Raw genomic sequence first — 20,240 nt, forward strand, 5'->3', positions numbered from 1 at the left:
GCCGTACAATGCATCCTCTTTCATGTCTGGATTGACTCATGTTGCCACACAAGGTTAAAGTTTATTCTCATTACTATATAATATTCCATGACATGAATATATTGTAATGTATGTAAATATTCTACTATTGATAGATATTTGTAAGTTGCAATACATACTGAGAAAAGTCTTGTATATAAATTATGTAGAGATACGCTACATAATAAAAGTACTAACAGTCTAATAGAAAAAAGTCGTAAGAGACCATTTTTTAAAAAAGAATATCCAGGGGTGCCTGGGTGACTTAGTTTGTTAAGTGTCCAACTCTTGATTTTGATTCGGGTTCTGATCTCAGAGTTCATGGGATCGAGCCCTGTGTCAGGTTTCGCATGCAGAGCCTGCTTGGGATTCTCTCTCTCTTCCTCTCTCTGCCCTTCCCCCGCTTATGCTTTCATGCTCTCTCTCTCTCTCTCTCTCAAAATAAAAGAAACTAAAAAATAAAAAAGAATATCCAAATAATGAAAAAAAAACATGAAAAGATCTTCAACCTCATTAATCATCCAGAAAAATGTAAATTTAAGCCATGGTGAGACACCACTACATTCCTACAATTTCAGCAATCACAATAAGCCTTACCCAGTGTGAAACTGACCTATTTGACTTCCCTCTTCAAGACCTTCAACGGTTCTTCATCATCTCTGGCACAGAGCATAACCTATACCATATTGGCATATGTTATGTTATAACAAAGAGAATATTTGTATATTATAACATTTATGTTATAAACAAAGAGAATATTCAGAAACTGTAATAGTAGTTGCTTCTAAAAGGAGAACTTGTTGACTGGAAACTGGACAAAAGAGACTTACTTTTATTCTATACTATTTTTATGTTTTTTAAGTTGGTACTAGAGCCAAGTATTACCTATTCAAAGGATATGAGGGTTTTTAAATGTTTATTTCTTTATTTTTGACAGAGAGAGAGAGAGAGAACAGGAGAGGGGCAGAAAGAAAGGAAGACAGAATCCCAAGCATGCTCTGTGCTGTCAGTGTAGACCCAGCTGTAGGGCTCAAACCCATGAACTGTGAGATCACTACCTGAGCAGAAGTCAAGAGTCAGACGCTTAACCGACTGAGCCCCCCAAGCCCCCCAAGGTATGTTCTAATGCATGCCATAAGATTCTACACATTTGCAATAAATGTGCTACAAATTTCGTTCTGAGCATCCCAATAGCCAAAGAAATACTGGGAAACATGAACAGGGTTAAATCACATGTCCATTAAGATAAAATCAAACCAGCTCCTGAGAACAAATCCAGCTTTTCCTGGTTCTAAAAATCATAAAGGAAGTTCCCTGTGGAACCTTATGAAAAGAACACTGTATAGAGGAAATCTTCAGCCAATACTTACAAGTAATTTAAATAGTGACTTTTAGGGTGCAGATCCCCCAGACAAGTCAAAAGCACAACCCAAAAATACAGTTTCAGAAAGCAGTTCCCCTAGGGACTAACCACTCAGTTTGATGGTTTCAGATGTTCCATTCAAATTGGACGTTGTAATATGATCAATATACAATAACAGTATTCTCCTTTAATAATATATATGAAAGAACTTTGCAGAAGTCAGACCTGCCAGGAATGAAATAGTCTGATTCTGAGGAACAGTAGTTCCCTCCTTATTCACAAGGCTTACGTTCCAAGATCCCCAGAAGATGCCTCAAACCACTGATAGAACTGAACCCTATATATAGTGTTTTGTCCTATACATACATACCTATCATCAAGTTTAACTGATAAACTAGGTACTGTATGAGACTAACAAGAATAACATGGGGTGCCTGGGTGACTCAATCGGTTGAGCGTCTGACTTCAGCTCAGGTCATGATCTCACCATTCGTGAGTTCAAGCCCCGTGTGGGGCTCTATCCGGACAGCTCAAAGCCTGGAGCTTGCTTCGGATTCTGTGTTTCCCTCTCTCTCTGCCCATTCCTGGTTCACACTCTGACTTGGTCTTAAAAATAAATAAACATTTTTAAAAAAGGAACTAACAACAATAATAAAATAGAATAATTATAGCAATATACTATAATAAAGATTATGTCAACATCGTCTCTCTCCAAATATCTTATCATGCAGTACTCACCCTTCTTTTTGTGCTGATGTGAGACGGTAAATGTCTACTTGATGAGATCCGGTGAGGGAAATGACGTAGGCACGGTGACGTAGCATTAGGCTACTATTGGCCTCCTGATGCTCTGTCAGGAGAATCATCTGCTTCCGGGTCACAGTTGATCATGGGTAACTGAAACTGTGAAAAGCAAAGCTGTGGCTAAAGGGGAACTTCAGTAGTTAGCTTACCTTCAATATCAGGGATATGGCAGAACAGATTCTTGCCTTGCAAGAGGCTTGGAGAGGATAGCTTCTAGGATCCTTTCAAATCTTAAGATTCCATAAGGTGGTGCATCCATGCATCTTGCAACCACCTCTTTGAACGTTCAACACATCTCTGTACATTAAGAGTTAATGTTTAAGTACATTTATAAGCTGCTGCCTGTCTTATTCATTGGGCTGCTTTGTATTTAGGAAATTCTCAGTATAGAATTAGAGGTATTATTAGCATTAGTTTAAAGGAAGCCAAAAGCTAAGTTGAAACTAGTGAGAGATTTCGGAAGTCTCAGTGTCAGAAGTTCGGAGGGCTCAGTTCCACATCTATTAAGCTGCCCTCTGTGCTCGATCAGGTTTAGGAATTCTCCCAAAACAAGCAGCACTACCCCACCTCTTGCCCTAGATTTTCTTACATCAGACAAGGAAAAAGTATCTCTGCCTGGGTCTGCATAAAGCTAAAAAAAAAAAAAAATCAGAGAGCCAGTCCCTCTTTCAAACACACATGAACATTTTAACATGAAAAAAATCCCTTTATTTAAGAGGGAAAAGGAAGGGAGGGAGAGAAGAAAAAGAGCAAAAAAGAAAAAGAAAAAGTAAAACAAGAACTTATGGACCTAATTTTCAAGGAAAGAGATGGGGGAGGAGGTGAATGTCCTTACTTCCTAGAGTGAAGCCTGGTGCCAGCTTTGCCAAGGCTCACCACATCTCTGTTGCCACATTCCGTTGGCACCTAAAAGGTAAGTACCACTCGGTCTAGCCTGTGGCTGAAGGGAAACGGGAAAGGGAAAAAGGTTGAGAACAACTGTCTGGCTGGGAGTGTATGCAAACTAAATCAAATGTATTGTTCAAAATTTACAGTGGGTCATCTCTTCTTTTTTCTTATTTCTTTTCAATATCGAATGAAGGGCTGACCAGCAAGGTCAAACTCCCCTTATTAATGAGGCATTGCTGGGGCTCTGTCTCATTAGGGCACTCAGAACTGTGCATTTACTGCAATTTGCAGCACTTAATAGAGAAAGGTCAGAGTGGGTCACGTTCAATTTCCACTTGGCAGAGGGAGGAAAAATGGAAGCAATTCATTTGCACAAATTTGAATAATTCTTCTCAGTCTCCTTTTCTTTATCTACGTATGGATAATTCCTGCATCTTACCTCACTCACAATCATTTCAGAACTGCTAGCAGCCAGATTTCTATGAAGGCTGTAATGGAGCTGACAGATTCTATGAATCCAGGTGTCAAAATAAAGCCTCTGGCTTCTTCCCCCGCCCCCCTTCCCGCAACAGGGAATAGGAGCTGCCTCCAGTGAGCTCTTAAACTTATCATAAATGTATCAAGATTGCTGTGGGCCATGAAACAGCTGTAGACAATTAATCTTTCCACAATTCTTCGGCATAAGAATTGCTTTCCCCGCAAAGTAACATCTGCCGTGCCGAGGTGATTATTCACGGCCGAGGGGCGCCACCATAGTTTTATGCATAGAGCCATCAGTGGCAATGAAGCAAAATTTATAGTTTTCCCTGGTTCAGTAAAAATAACATTTCAGCTGCATTAAAACATCATCCATCAGCATTGTCCCAGAGCCCAGAGCCCCATCTCATCTAAAGAAATTAAAAAGTATTCATTTTAATGCTAACTTCTGAAGCTTGCAATGACATTACTGCCTTCTTCTGGAGGGGGACAAGGGGAGCCGTAGCACAGAGGAAGGCGGAAGGAAGAGGTTGTGCAGCACAGTGAAGCTGAGTGTTAAATGTGCTACCAGACAGTCATGATATCCCAATTATTGAACTGCTGGTTCTTATTTATTCGTAACCCCTGAACGCTTAATCAAAAATCCTTGAACCAAATTGAACAACTAGAGAGGGAAAGTTATTTCACAGATGCAACTTAATTCCTTGGCTTCAGAGGAAAGATGTAAAATGGATACCAAAGCAATAGCTGTCTTTTCCAATGCAGTGGATATTTGTTTCTTTTAAAAAGTTGTTAATATTTGTTTGAAGGAGTAAAATTTTACCTAGGTAAAAAACTGGGTATTGGCTTTGAACCTTTCTCAGCATTATGTCAAGCTCAGTGCTTGCTCTCAAAAATGAAAGGGTTTTCTGGTACTTCGGAGCTCCATAGGAAATTGGGTTTCAGGACTGGGTATGCGGCTCTTTGAATACAAAAAATAGAGGAAGATCAAGAGGGAGTCCTCGGGGTCATCGGGTTTACACAGACCTTTATACGCAGTGCACGCCTCCCAATACAGCAACTTGCAAATAAAATATACGTAATACGTGATATCTACACTCACACCCACTGCATTCCGCTGAACCACCCTTATAATACCTGTGCTTCAAAATTGTCAAAGAATAAGTCCTTGCAGTCAGCGTTTAGTTGAGCGCTACGTTCCAAGTCCTGTGCTATCTAGCTAGAAGTGCACAGACTTGTCAAGAAGATATCCTGCCTTTCAACAGCTTACAGTCTAGAGGAAAGCATGTAAACAAATAACTCAAGTACAAGTGATGAGTGATATAATACAAGCATAAACACAGTGCTATTTCTGCACAGAAAATATAATTGGTTGGGGAGAACGGAAGAAATAAGGTGTCAATTCAAATGCAGCTCAGAGAAATAGAGGGTATTTGAATACTCACTATTTAAAACATTAGTAAATGCCATCTGGTAATTGTGTCATCATACCTAAAAACAATTCCGTCATACCTAAAATACTATTCAAGGTCATAAACAGATTGACTTAGAAAGGCACCTAAAAAAAGAAAGACAGAGGAGGGCATGGGTGGCTCAACTGGTTGAGTCTGACTCTTGGTTTCAGCTCAGGTCATGATCTCACAGTCGGAGGGATCGAGCCCCGTGTCCAGCAGGCCAACATCACAAAGCCTGCTTGGGATTCTCTCTCTCTCCTTCTCTCTCTGCCCCTCCCTTGCTTGTTCTCTCTCTCTTAAAATAAATAAATAAACTTAGAAGAAAAGAAAGAAAGGAAGGAAGGAAGGAAGGAAGGAAGGAAGGAAGGAAGGAAGGAAGGAAGGAAGGAAGAAAGAAAGAAGGAAAGAAAGAAAGGAAGGAAGGAGAGAGAAACAAAGGAAGGGAGGGAGGGAGGGAAAAAGAAAGAAAGCTGAGACCTAATGAACTGGAAGGTGAAATTTTGGCTACAGTCCTCAGCGCTGAAATATCAAGGTGCTGCCCCTTACTGAGGTTTTATAAGGTGCAATGCTCTATAAAGGATCTCTTAAAATCAGTGTTTGTCCTTGGCATGTTTTCATCCAAAAGTGAAAGCTAATCACTTTTTACTCATTGGAGATTCTCCTAATTTCACAGTCAATGAAACACAGATTTCACTGCAAGCCAAAAGTTGAATTTCACAAAGGTCAAAGGGAAAGTTCAAGTTGCTGTGTCAGTGAGTCTCAAACCACAGGATGAGATGTGCTGACGGCCACACAGAATACCCTCAACAGCGGAGCAGCGCCTTGCCAGACAGGTAGGGTTCGAAACACAGACCTAGAGCATCTGCTCACAGCACAGCAAGGCTCGCCAATATTTTTAAGGTAATCCTTTTTATGTTTGTTTGTTTTCCAGTTTGTTTTTGTAAATTTTTGGAAGAGTTTCATGCACTTCGGTGAAAGGACTTTTAAATCTTTACAATTAATTTATGCTTAATTAAGTTTAACTTTTCTATAGAGAAAGAAAAAGTGGAAGTTGTTTAATATAGGTTTTAAAATTTTATATACAAATATTTAAATTGATATACATTTATATATAACATAAATATACATAATTTTACAAATATATTATATACAATTGTATATGTAGACATATAAACAACTTATATAACTAGATAGGTATGCAAATATGTTCAGCTCTGATCACATGATTTTTCCATAACACGTGTCTCTTCAGCCCTTCCTGAATATATTTAAACAGAAACTTGATGAGAGAGAATAGTTCTGGAAGGATGGAGGACTTTCAATCAAAAGCTGATAATATAATAAAAATAATTCTGATGAAAATGAAAAGTTAGCTAAATAGGGACTATACACTAATAAAGATAGGTTTATAATTTCATGTACAAAAAATGAAAATGACAAGAGGAAACATAATCTAGAACAAAGTTTTCTAAATACACAAAGCTATAGGAATATTGTTTTGAGAGCTAAAATACAGAATGGATTGAAGATAGGGAACAATTCTATAAGCAAAGCGTACCTTTTTAAACTGTGCTTGTTGTCACAAGAACAAAGAAAGGATCGTGGCCAACTCAGTGTGTGGAGTCAGAGCGAGTCATTGCCTATTTTGTTCCAATCTTCTCTATCTGGAGCATGACCTTCACTCTGGAGAGGGAACCGCCAATGTGGTTTAAGAGAAGTGAAAGCCCAAGAAAGGTAGAGGACATTAGGGACATGGACAGCAGTTTTAAGAAAGTTACATTTCAGGACCCAAAATAAGTACATTTCAGACAGAGTATTGAAAAGATTGCCATAGTGGTCCCATTATCACAGTCAAAATCTTGAAAAAAGGAAAGGTGCCCAAAGACCAAATGGGAGCAAATGTCTATATTTTCAGAAGAAATGAAAAGTGGATTCAAGAAACATTTCATACCGAACCTCAGGATGATGGGCTTGTGAGCGTTGGGAAATGAAAACGGGGTTCACTTGAAAAAACTTGACTAGCCTCATTTCCTCTGGGATTACTAGACTGGTGGCAGAAGCTTATTCTAGCTTGATTTCATCAGAGCATATAATATGATATCTCAGATCCTTGTGTTCAAGATAGAGAAATGTGAGCTGAATGAAGTAAAATATGCACGATTCATAGCAGTTGAGCAGTGTTAATTGAGTAACAGAAGGAAGCTAGTGTGCAGGAGTGCAGGTGGAGGGACCTGGGTGTTCAATAGTATCTTCTTCAAAGAAGGTGTATCTCTGTGGCTGTTAAGTGGTCTGGACCAACAGGAGGGGCTAACACTGCGCCGGGCTGCCTGCCTCACCACCTTGAAGTAAGCTGAGAACTGGCTCCCGGGCCAGAAACAGGATAAAATGCATTAAAAATAAATGTAAAGCCTGGCATCCACATTCAATCCACCAGCCCACACTCCATCCTTAAACTAAACAGTGAGCTAATAAAAGATGTCCCATGAAACGCATGACTAACACAATTATCATTGGATATTCAACCAAAAAAGTTCTAAACTTAGTTCTTGCCAATTAAATGATGCGTTATTAATCAAAAGAAAGCTACAAAAGACAGATAAAAGGTTGTCATCCATGCTATATGACTAGATACCTCCAAAAGTCCAAGAATCAAACTATTAGAATCCTTGTAAAAATTAATAAAAATGGCAACACACCATGAAATTACCAAAATTGAATGATTTTCTATCTGTCTAGAAAAATCACTCTGAAAATATATTTTTAAATTTCTGCTTAATTATAAAAGATATAAAAATAAAAATAAAATAAGAGGAAAAATAAAAAGAAATGGCTGGAAAAATCTAGTAAAATTTGACCAAGAATTTGTCCTTTTTTTAAATGCTTAGGTAAGTAAAAAGATATGACACTCCTGAATATTAATAAAATTCTACTTAAAATCTCAATTAAATATTTTTTAACTTAAAAATACCTGAATTAATTTGGAAGAGTGAAGGAGGAAAAGTTCATTTTAAAAATAGACACCATGAAGGGGCAGTAGTTCCATCAAATATTAAAACAAATTATAAAGTTATAATAAATAAATCTGACGGTACTGACTTGAGAATTGTTAGATCAACTGAAAACAGCAAGCTAATAGGAGTGCCTGGGTGGCTCAGTTGGTTAAGCGTCTGACTTCAGCTCAGATCATGATCTCAGTCAGTGGGTTTGAGCCCTGCGTTGGGCTCTGTGCTGACAATTCAGACCCTGGAGCCCGCTTCGGATTCTGCATCTCCTCTCTCTGCCTTTTCCCTACTCACACTCTGTCTCTCTGTCTCTCAAAAATAAATAAATGTTTTAAAAAAATTTTAAAAGAATATAAAAAAAAGAAAACAATAAGCTATGATATGTCAATAGTTAATCATTAATCAGGACTTCATTATTCAGGAACAAAAACAGCCTTTTAAAAATATGGTTTTCCTGCGAGTTTATTATTGTTTCAAAAAATAAGTCTAGAGCAATTCATATTGGGCCCAAAAGAAAATTCCAGTAAGGTTCAATAGTCTAAGTCACAAGAAATTAGAGAAATGTAGGTATCTTTCTAATTTCATTATGAAGAAAGACTTCTAAGAATAAAAGAAATAGAAGAAAGCATAAAAAAGAATAGTTGAAATTGAAAACAACATAAAACATGTTTTATGTCTTTTCAATATAAATTAGAAAGGACCTAAATGGCAAAAAAGAAAAAAGAAAAATTAGAAAGCAAACAAAAAACAGGGAAATATTTGTGGGAAATATTACAGACAATAGGTCAAAGCCCTTGAAAAATAAAAATTTCACCAACAAATTGATTTAAAAAAATTAAGATCACAGTAAATGAGCAAATAATACTAATGGATAATGTGTAAGAAAAAAGGAAAAATCAAATAACAAATATTGAAAAACAAGCTTTACTAATAATCAAAAAATAAAATTAAAATCCTATACAACTTTCTCCTGATAATTTAGTCATTATTTTAAAATAAGAAAATCTAATATTTATGAAAGCACAGTGAAATGGGTAGTTTCAAGGTGAAAGTATAAATTGGTGCAGCATTTCTGCAAATAAAGTTGGTAATATGAATGAGGAGTCTGGGCTATGTTTTTGTTCTTTGATCCTGTAATTCTACTTTAGGAAGAAATCCCAAGAAAATAATCCATATCAAAGGGTTAATTTCTTAAAGTCTGAAAGCATTAAAGTCTAATAAATTAATATGATAAATATTTAATAAAAATATCAGCCACACAATAGAATAATAATTATAATGAGATTGTTAATACATAGGTAAATATGTGTTACAGATGAATTATGTCTTTTCCAAAATTAGTATGTTGAAGCTGTCACCCCCCCCATACCTCAGAATGTAATTGTATTTGGAGATGGGCATATAAAAGGGTAATTAAATTAAAATGAGGCCATTAGATTGGGCCCTAATCCAATCTGGCTAGTGTCTTTCTTTAAAGGAGAAATTAAGACACACACAAAAGGGGCATCAGGAATGTGTCCTGGTGCACAGAGGGACGACCATGTAAAGAGGCAGCGAGAGGGCAGCCTTAAAGAGCCAAGGAGAGAGGCCTCAGGAGGGACCAACTCTGCTGGTTGATCTTGGATTCCAGCCTCCAGAGCTGAGAAAATAAATTTCTATTGTTTAAGCCTCCAGTTTGATATTTTATTATGGCAGCCCTAGCAAACTAATACAATATACTACAATGTTAAAAGGGAAATGAATATACATTTCTATATAAAATAGGATCCCACTATGTTCAAAAAAGATTTTAGACCAAAGACTAAAAAGAAATATATACCATGATGACAACGGTTATTGCCTCTGAGTGGTAGAATTATGAGTCAATATTTTTATTCTTCTTTATACTTTCCCTAATCTTCAAATGTTCTACTAAGAACCTGTACTATTTCTGAAATCAAGAAGAAAATATTGTTCTAATGAAAGTCACATGTAAATGAATAAAAAGATGAATTCACAGGCTCCTGGATGGCTCGGTTGGTTGAGCATCTGACATCGGCTCAGGTTATGATCTCACAGTTCATGATTTCAAGCCCCACATCAGGCTCTCTACTGCCATCATAGGGCCCACTTTGGATCCTCTGTCCCCCCGCACCCCTCCATTTCTCTCTCTCTCTCTCTCTCATTCTCAAAAATAAATAAATATTTAAAATATATACATTTTTTAAAAAAGGAAAATTCTGACCTAAACTGAAAATTTCTAGGGGCACCTGAGTGGCTCAGTCCAACTCTTGATTTCAGGTCAGGTCATGATCTCACCATTTGTTGAGTTCGAGCCCCGCATAGAACTCTGCGTTAATAGCGTCGAGCCTGCTTAGGATTCTGTCTCTCCCTCTCTACCCCTCCTCTGCTTGCACACATGCATTCTCTCTCTCAAAATAAATAAATAAACATAACAAAAGAAACATTGTAAACACAAAATATAAGAATTAATGCATCTTGGGGATGTTCTTCTAAATGAAATAAACAGTCACAAAAAGATAAACCCTGTATGATTCCATTCGTATGAGATATATAATATAGTCAAACTCTTAGAAACAGCAAGTAGGATGGTGGTCTCCAGGGACGGGGAGGGGAGAAGGAAATGGGGAAGTAGTGTTCAGTGGGGATAGAGTTAGAGATGCAAGATGAAAAGTTCTAGAGATCCGTTGTACAACAATGTGAATATACTTAACACAACTAAACTGAGCTAAAAAAAAATGGTTTAGATGCTAAATTTAATGTTTATGTGTTTTTTATCACAATTAAAAATTTAAATGAATAAACAAAAGGCTTAATAATTAGAATTGACTAAAACTGAGTCAAAACTTTCACTTAATTATGAAAAAGCTTACATTATATTTGTGATATTTTTATCAAAGGAATAAAAGCATGTGGTTAAAATATTAAATAGAATATAAGAACTTCTGATTAAAATTGCCTAACCTATTCCATTCTGTTCTTCACTGCATTCCATATTCTGTATGTTATTCTAAGTTTAGACCCTTTTAATTCTCCTGTTTTAATGAGAGCTACAGAAGAAAAGAGAATAAAGGAGTGTATGCTATCTGCTATCTTGAACCAGGAGTCCAAGTTCCATTTTAAGTTGTAATCAAAAGTGTGATATCTGGGGTGCCTGGGTGGCTCAGTCAGTTAAGCATCTGACTTCAGCTCAGGTCATGATCTCACAGTTGTGGGTTTGAGCCCCACATTGGGCTCTGTGCTGACAGTTCATAGCCTGGAGCCTGCTTGGGATTCTGTCTCCCTCTCTCTCTGTGCCTCCCCCACTCACACTCTGTCTCTCTCTTTCTCTCTCTCTCTCTCTCTCTAAAAATAAATGAACATTAGAAAGAATGTTTTTTAAAGTGTGATATCCAAGCAAGGAGATACTAGCACTCCCCTTAAGAGAATGGATTTTAATCTAGACCAGATTTCAAGTTTTAGTTCTTGCACTCTAATAAATAAGTAATATAACCCCTTGGATCTGAGCTTCCTTGTATGTGAGTAAGAAATTATAATCCTCTGGGTTATATAAAGATTAAATGAGTGGATAAACAGAACTTGATGGGAATGTAAACTGATGCAGCCACTCTGGAAAACAGCATGGAGGTTCCTCAAAAAATTAAAAATAGAACTAGCCTATGACCCAGCAATTGCACTACTAGGTATGTGTCCAAAGGATACAGGTGTGCTGTTTCGAAGGGTCACATGCACCCCAGTATTCACAGCAACACTATCAACAATAGCCAAAGTATGGAAAGAGCCCAAACGTCCATCGATGTATGAGTAGAGATGATGTGATACACACACACACACACACACACACACACACACACACACACACACAATGGAATATTACTCAACAACCAGAATGAATAAAATTTTGCCATTTGCAACTAAGTAGCTGGAACTGGAGGGTATTATGCTAAGTGAAACTAGTCAGAGAAAGACAAATATCATATAACTTCACTCATATGAGGACTTTAAGATACAAACAGATGGGGGCGCCTGGGTGGCTCAGTTGGTTAAGCGTCTGACTTTGGCTCAGGTCATGATCTCAGGGTCTCGTCTGTGGGTTTGAGCCCCGCATCAGGCTCTGTGCTGCCAGCTCAGAGCCTGGAGCCTGCTTCAGATTCTGTCTCCTTCTTTCTCTCTCTGCTTCTCCCCCATTCATGCTTTGTCTCTCTCTGTCTCTCAAAAATAAATATAAGTTAAAAATAATTTTAAAAAAGATACAAACAGATGAACATAAGGGAAGAGAATAAAAAATAATATAAAAACAGGGAGGGGGTAAAAACATAAAAGACTCTTAAACATAAAGAACAAACAGAGGTTTGCTGGATGGATTGTGGGAGAGGGGGGATGGGCTAAATGGGTGAAGGACATTAATGAATCTATTCCTGAAATCATTGTTGCACCATATGCTCACTAACTTCGATGTAAATTAAACAATAAATAAATTTTTTAAAAATTACAAAAAACAAAACTTGAGATGCTTGCTGCTTTTCTGTAAGTATACCTATTCTTAATTAAAATAAAAACATAGCAGCACAGAGGAACTGCTCAGAACTCCCCTTTGGTATCATATGTATCATAAAATATACCATATTCAGAACCATAAAGTCCAAGTTCAAGTTCCTGCTCATCAATGACTTTGAGCAAATTACTTAATCTCTCAAGATTTTTTTTTTGCTTCATCTCTTTCAAAGGAACATTTTTTTTAAAAAACTATAAATATTACTCTCATATGAATATATAATGAATACATGTCAAAATCTCATTAATGAGGGAACGCGCATGATGGTGAAGAGAATCAAGTAATCCTGTAGACACTGCGACATGGAAAGGACATGTGGCCATCTTTTTGCCTACTTCCAAATTTTGAAAACTTTTCTTAACATCTAAATAATGGGAATAATAATGTTTACCTTCTGGGTTGTTATGAGGCTTAAGTGAGAAAATGTACATGTCCTCCTCTGAAAAGCATCACCCAAATGTAAAATACTGTTGTCATTAAACAGCTTTCTAATTGAATCAGCCTCTGAGAAAGACTTTCAACCTGCTCACTGCCTTTCCCTCTCCTCTTTCTGTTTTCCCAAACTTATCACTAGCCATGGCCAGTCAGCAACTTGAGTATTACTTTTTCTTTCTTTCTTACCACCCCCTATATTTTATTGACCTCCTAAACATCTTCCATTTGTTTAATTATCTTCTACTTAATTTTTAAGCCTCCACTTAAAAGCCACATCTCCAGATCTCTTTCCTAATCTCCAAGAGCAAATGCTCTTGCCCTTCAACTATTGGATCCCATGATTCCATGCACTTTCTCATTCCTAGAACATCACACTACCAAATAAAATATTTTAATCTTTTTTGTCTTCATTACTTCTTCTTTGATGGGATTCCTCCTTCACTGTCTTCTTCAGTATTTACATCCCAGTCCTTAGCACATTGTAGGAGCTCAGTAAATATTTAATTAAATGTATAAAGGGAAAGAAAATGAGTCATCCACCAGAATAAAGAATGCACATGTTAAAATAAATAAGTAAAAAGCTTCCATGAAAGGATATAAGGGAAGGGAAATCATAGTTCAGGAAGGAAGGAGAAAGAAGGAAAGTAAAGGGAGCTGACACATAAGACAGTCATAAAATTGAAGAGGTAGAAGGACATTGAAAGTCATGTTGATTCCTCTCTCGTTTTACACATGAGGGATCCAAAAAGCCAAGTAACTTGTCCCAAATCACACAAGTTAGATAGTCAGCAGGACACCAGTCTTGGTCCCCTGACTCCCTGGTACAAAGCCACCCTGCAATGAGCATCTGCAGAAGGAGAGAGGGGAACAAATGGACGGTCTTTCTTACTCTTAGCAAGGGTGCTGGTACTCAGTCACTTACTCTCTGTATGAGCTTCAAGGTAATAACATGAGCTAGAGAGATAATATTCTGATTCATGTTTGCTGGGCCTATGCCCATTCACCTTCCATCTGAGTAATAATGTATCCCTACAAGACTGTACTGTCATCCTCCTACGAGTCCTTGAATACTCTCAACAGTCTTGTGGCAAATGGAAGGTTAGGGGTTGCTTTTCCATAGAAGATGCAGAGTGGCTAATTTCCTTCTCTCTTCCCCCATGCACCCATTTCAAACTCATCCATCAGATCTCAGGAAAGTACAATACATGAAACAACAAGAATAAAAGGCTTTATATTAAATTCCTTGTGGGCGAACTCTGCAGATAAAGCAGAACAATCTGATCTTAGCAAGTTAAATGGTTTGCAAATCACAATGTGCTGCACCCTTCAGATGCATCCTTATGTAAAATAAATCACCTAGTATTATCATAACAGTATTTGGGAAATTTGCAAGTGCAGTGGAGTAAGAAGGGCTTGCTTCAGAAAATCTGCATAGATATTTACATCGGTATGAATTTATACCAGGGGTCTCCGGCCATTTGGGAAGAGACAACTAATTTTTCACTTATCTAAAGCGGTAGAAGCTTGATAGAAATGCTGAAATGAGGGATGGGGGACTAGAATGTAAAGAAATGGAAAGGAAGAATAAAGGATGTGGTCATTGAGTCCTTGAGTATATAGAAGCACAGACAAGGACAGAAAGGAGATGGCTAGTCTAAATCTATGTCACTCTTATGGAAACCATAGTAAGTTTCATAGAAAAATCACAGGATGGGATAAGGCTAAAAGATATTCTGGTTGATGCTGATCTGTAGACTGCAGACCATATATACTACATTTTTAATGTACATTATGCAACTGCATGCATGTATGCATATGTATATGTATTCTTATATGTATATGTATATATATGCATTTGTATATATACACAAGGGTACATAACGTTTGCTAAACAAACAAAAATATTAGCAGCTTGCCACCTAATGGTAAGACCTCTTGAAAAGACAAGTTGAAAACCCCTTGCCAAGGTTAGAACTTCAACTTGCATTTGAGAGACACAGAGATACAAAGTAAATTGTACTGTGACTGAAACTACAAGTTAAAGTAACACTGGGGTGCCTGGGTGGCTCAGTGGGTTGAGCATCCAACTTCGGCTCAGGTCAGGATCTCATGGTTCATGGGTTCAAGCCCCATGTTGGGCTCTGTGCTGACAGCAGCTTAGAGCCTGGAGCCTGTCTTTGGATTCTGTATCTCCCTCTCTCTCTGACCTTCCCCTGCTCATGCTGTCTCTCTCTATCTCTCAAAAATAAATTAAAAAAACATTAAAAAAAATTTTTAAGTAACGTATGAGTGTTGGTCTGTGGGTGTGCATGTTCACAAACATAACACATCCTTCATTCCTTCGTATAAATGAAGGTAGTACTTGCTACAAAAGTTATCTCAATAACAATCTCACCATCTATGCCAGGTAGGTCATACTCCTGAACACAAAAAATAATATTAAGGGAGGGTTTGTGTGTGTGTGTGTATGTGTGTGTATGTGTGTGTGTAATCAATTGAAACAAATTTTAGAGTTTTTAAGTTATATCATTGTAATAATAATAGCTACCACTTAGCAAATGTTTCCTTCTGTGCTGGGAACTATACTTTAGGCAAAAACAAAAACAGAAAAAGTATTCCAACAACTCAGGCATAAGTCTTACTGAAGAAAATTTAGTAATATCATCTTTATTTAAAAAGACAGTGTGTATATTGCCAACTTTAAAATACAATGATCACACATGAAAAATTCCCCAGTGCTGATAAGACAGAAGTTGATTTATTTTACATAGGCGTGTAACTGAAAAGTGCAGCACACTGCAATTTGCAAATCATTTAATATACCAAGTTCAGATTGCTCTACTCTTATTGCAAAGTTTAATCAGATAGTATATATTAGAAAAAATTATTCACCAGGTTTTTTATGCTATATTCTCTTAAAGTCTAGTGGGAATGGTGAAGTTAAAAAAAAAAAAAGGAGCTGAAAAATTAAGTTAATTGAGATGGCAATATTTTTTTCAGACAAACCATGATTCAAGATGAACAACATTAATTCTATTAAGACAAAGTGGCCTCTGGAAGTCTGTAAGCTCTGTGTCTGGTGGGGAGTCTGAAGTCACAACAGGTCAGTAGGCAGTCAGGAAGAAAAGCTAGATGCAAACGGGGAGGAAAACAAGGACAGACTGGAACCTGGGCCTGAGCGTCACCCCGTGAAGCCCCAACAGTGAAGGTGCTTTTGCAGAAAAGGCTGGTGCTGCCCACCTTTGAGGTGCACACATGCCTGGCCTGGGATTCAGAGAAGCTGAAGTTGCTGATAGAGTCAGGGCTGGAGGAGCTCTGGGCCCAGCAGCTGCCCCGCACCGAGGAAGGGAGCCAACAGATCAGCGATCTGTACAGCCCTTTCCAGCAGATGAGTTGCAACATAGGTGACTTTCCAAGTGTAATAACGGCTGCTTTGCCCAGAGCTCTCACCCATATCTGCTGGTCAACCCTCATCCAGAGCCTTAGAGGCAGGAGAATTCTGGGAGGCATAGCTAAGCTGACGCAGTAGAAAGCCAACCCGATGAATTAATAAGAATTGTTTTTCTTCTTATTTCAGTTTGTTTGTTTGTTTCCAGGATATGTTTCTGCTCTTGAGGAATCGCCTCACTGAGACACTGGCAATATACCTTGATGTGCAGATAAAGCCAATGACTTGAATTTCCAAGCCCCAAACAGATGGGTAAAAAAACTTGTCCCTGATTCCACTGCATTTTAACCCCAAAAATATGTTTCTCTAATAAAAAGATTACTATGCCTCATCTCACAACCTTGAAAATCCCACCAACAGCAAATGTACCTTTATTTTCCAGCAGCGAAAGAAGTAAAATTAAGCAGTTAAATTGGAGCAATGAAGAGGCCAACTTAAATCTTTAACATCATCCCTACTGTAAAAAAGTCCACCTTCTTTTATATACAGTTATTTACTGTAACTTAACTTCATTAGTGTAAAAGCTATTATTTCATTTTAAATGTTGCAGTATTTTAAACATAGAAGACTCAAAAATAGATGACAGCCTCTTTTTTTCAGACACATTAAACCCTTATCTCTGTTTGAATTTTCAAAATTGCGAGGCACAAATTGTCCAGAGCGTAACACTCCGAGTCTCTTTTCTGGCCTGTAAAGTCAACAGTTACGGTGCTAAAGTTTAATCAATCCCATAAAATGTTACTCAGAAAGTGACCCGGTGTTATGCCTGAAGTACATCTCCTACATTAAAAAGCACTTTCAATGCAGCCAGAACAGTGTTATTGAAAGATAACTAATAGATACCAGGACAGGAGTGGAGAAAAGGGAGGGTAGAAGGAAGAAAAGTCAAATGGGAGAGAAGGCCAGGAAAATTCCATTTTCAAGCATTTCCCTAAGGAGAGGTGGGTGCATAGATGAATGCACAGGTTGAATAATAAAGGTCTTTTATATTATTTCAAGCAGAGAGCTCCATGAATTTCATAGTGAAACTAGACACAGTGTTTCCTTCTGGTACAAACTAGAAATGCCAACACATAAGGGAGGAGGAATGCCTGGACAGAGGTCACTGATACAAGTAGCTATTTTGGAAACAATCAGCATTCTCACACCAATTATTATTATTATTTTTTAACCAATGGGGTTTTCAATAGTCACTACACATACCAGGAATATGACCCCTTTAGTTCTGAAATCACACATACGTATTTATACTGTGTATGTACATGTTTGTTGATTTGAATAAACAGACATGCATAAGAACTTAAAATGTGTTCTACTTGGGGAGCACCTGGGTGGCTCAGTCGGTTAAGCACCTGACTTCAGCTCAGGTCATGATCTCACGGTTCATGGGTTAGAGCCCCGCATGGGGCTCTGTGCTGACAGCTCATTCTGGATCCTGCTTCAGATTCTGTTTCCCTTTCTCTCTGCCTCTCCTTTGCTTAGGCTCTGTTTCTCTGTCTTTCTCAAAACTAAATAAACATTTAAAAAATGTTTTTAAAAATGTGTTTGATTTTGAAAATGCAAAGATAAAAAAATAAAATTAATTCAAACTTTGCCATTTTAGGAGGGAAACACCCATAGTAAAATGTGAAGTTACCTCCATTCCCTGCATCTCCAATTCTACCTTCAAGAGGTAACCCCGTGAAAGTCAGATGCTGATCCTCCCCACTGCTTTTCTACATTTTTACAAATATATGCAACCAGTGTATCTTCCTCTACCACTGAATGAAAACTCAGGCCCTATGAATTTTTTACTTTCTCTAAGGTAACAGCCACTCCTATGGTCACTTTTAGTCCTTACAAAAAGGGCTCAGATCTGCGTTTATGTTGAAACACAGTATAATAAAACTTCATTCTCAACCTAAAGTTCAAGCTTCTCTCCTGCAGTATGTGGATGCTGCTCAGACTTGAACCAGACAGGACAACTGGGCTTGGGGGAGGGAGTGTAACTGATTTCCACCTAGCATTCCTACTCAGACTCCTAAACTGCACGTTCTGATCCCTAAAGGTAATTGTGTCGGGAGAAGAGGGACTATCTCTTGTTTAGGGTCATAAGCTGACTTTGGGCTTCTCAGGCCTCCAGAAATCGGAAGCTGGTCCCCCTTCCACCTATACTGTTGCGACTGTCTCCTCTACAGCTCCCTATGTCAGTAAATCCATCTGTCTTCCTGCTGGTCAGGATTTCCTTCTCAGCTGTACCTACAGCTTCCCTCTGCTGGTCTGACTGTTCCTCTAAGTGCTGCTCCCGGGCAGACTCTATGAATAAACCACACCAAGGCTTGATCTGTGTGTGTGTTTCTCTGTCCCTCTCTCACATGGCCCACCTTCGGTTCACCAGAAACACACCTGCGTCTTCTACCCACCAACTCTGGGACTGACAGCAGCCAAAGGAACCATTTTCCCTTTGTTTGACTCCCAGTTTTCTCCTATTCTTTTCATTTTCCAGGTGGAGGACAGACACCAGTCTACCAAGCACCCCACTTGCAGGGTACATGTATCATACTTTCCAGGTAGCCCCGCTGAAACCTCTCTCACCAAGTTCAAGGTGAGGAGCAGGTACCCCAGGCCCCCTATTCTCGGGGAAGGAGGGGAGAACTCAGCACATCAACAGCTCTCCCCAAATATTTTCTTCATAAACCTACTTTCAATTTCTACTCCCCTGGAATTTTTATGTCCTCAAGGTGTAAAGGGTTTAAGAATCATCCATCTTATGTTCAGCCTATTCTGTAAGTGCAATAAGATGATAGGTCTCATCAGACATGTTATTTATTATTCTTTAATAAAGTTCTTCAATAGTCTCCATTTAATTGGTTTATTTGTGTTTCACCAGTCCCTTCAATATCTGGTATCTATCAACTCAGAGTCTTTGTTGAAACTCCTATTTTAATATCATTGTATACATACACACAGATATATATGTGCATTCATGACTGTGTTTATAAATCATGCATGTAAATGAGATTGTTTGTTATATTTATACCCCAATTTTACTGAATGTGTAAGAAACAGGCATTCTGGTTAACCTGAAAATCTTGTCACTTTGAACACAGGTATTAAAATATAATATGTTATAATTACCTAAATTATTTGATTCAAATAAGGTGACTTCTTAAATATGCTTTTGGTTTGTCTGTTTCTTCTAAAGTTGAGTGTAAAATCCAGTTCATTCAGAGCAGGAATTAGCCAGGTTCAAGTTGATATAGGTTTTGCTCTACTGCTCTTTTTCAAACTCTCCCCCGCTCCTTTTCTTGAACATATCAAATGACTTTTTCTGTTGTTACATAAAGACAGCAACACTGCAGGTCAGAGGTTGATTCACTCTGGAGAAAGCCTCCCCCTAACATGTGAGTTCCCTGAATTGCTACACAAGAAACAATATTTTCCCAACTTTTATGAAACTCCAACTATTGCTTTGCTTTCATCATGGAAAATAATTATGGTGTTCACTAAATAAATAAATGCATTCTGAGTTTTCCAACTTCTTACAGTGTGCTCTTCTGCTGTTCTTAATACAAAGGAATAGGAATTTCCCTCCTATAACCCCAGGAACAGAAGGGACGGTAAGCAGCCTACATAATATTCTGCTCAAGAATGTTTTAAGGCATCCTAAAGGAAACATTCTCCAACAGAGTCTGTTTTGTTATGTGTTCAACAACCATATGTTCATTTCTATGTGGATAATGTGCAGCATAATAGATACCTGCAATGATTCGAGGAGAAGGCAATTATTGACTCAAGGGGGTTTTACTGATTAGAC

At 37.9% G+C, this 20,240-nt stretch overlaps 1 long non-coding RNA gene across 1 annotated transcript; it reads left to right on the forward strand.

Moving 5' to 3' along the window:
- Positions 1-2,610: 2,610 nt before the first annotated feature.
- Positions 2,611-16,662, forward strand: LOC115280542. Its single transcript, XR_003903842.1, has 3 exons — positions 2,611-3,098; positions 5,678-5,837; positions 16,593-16,662. It is a non-coding gene; the product is annotated as an uncharacterized LOC115280542 (long non-coding RNA).
- Positions 16,663-20,240: the final 3,578 nt, after the last annotated feature.

This window comes from Suricata suricatta, chromosome 1 (genome assembly GCF_006229205.1).
Source record: "Suricata suricatta isolate VVHF042 chromosome 1, meerkat_22Aug2017_6uvM2_HiC, whole genome shotgun sequence".
Classification (NCBI taxonomy): domain Eukaryota; kingdom Metazoa; phylum Chordata; class Mammalia; order Carnivora; family Herpestidae; genus Suricata; species Suricata suricatta.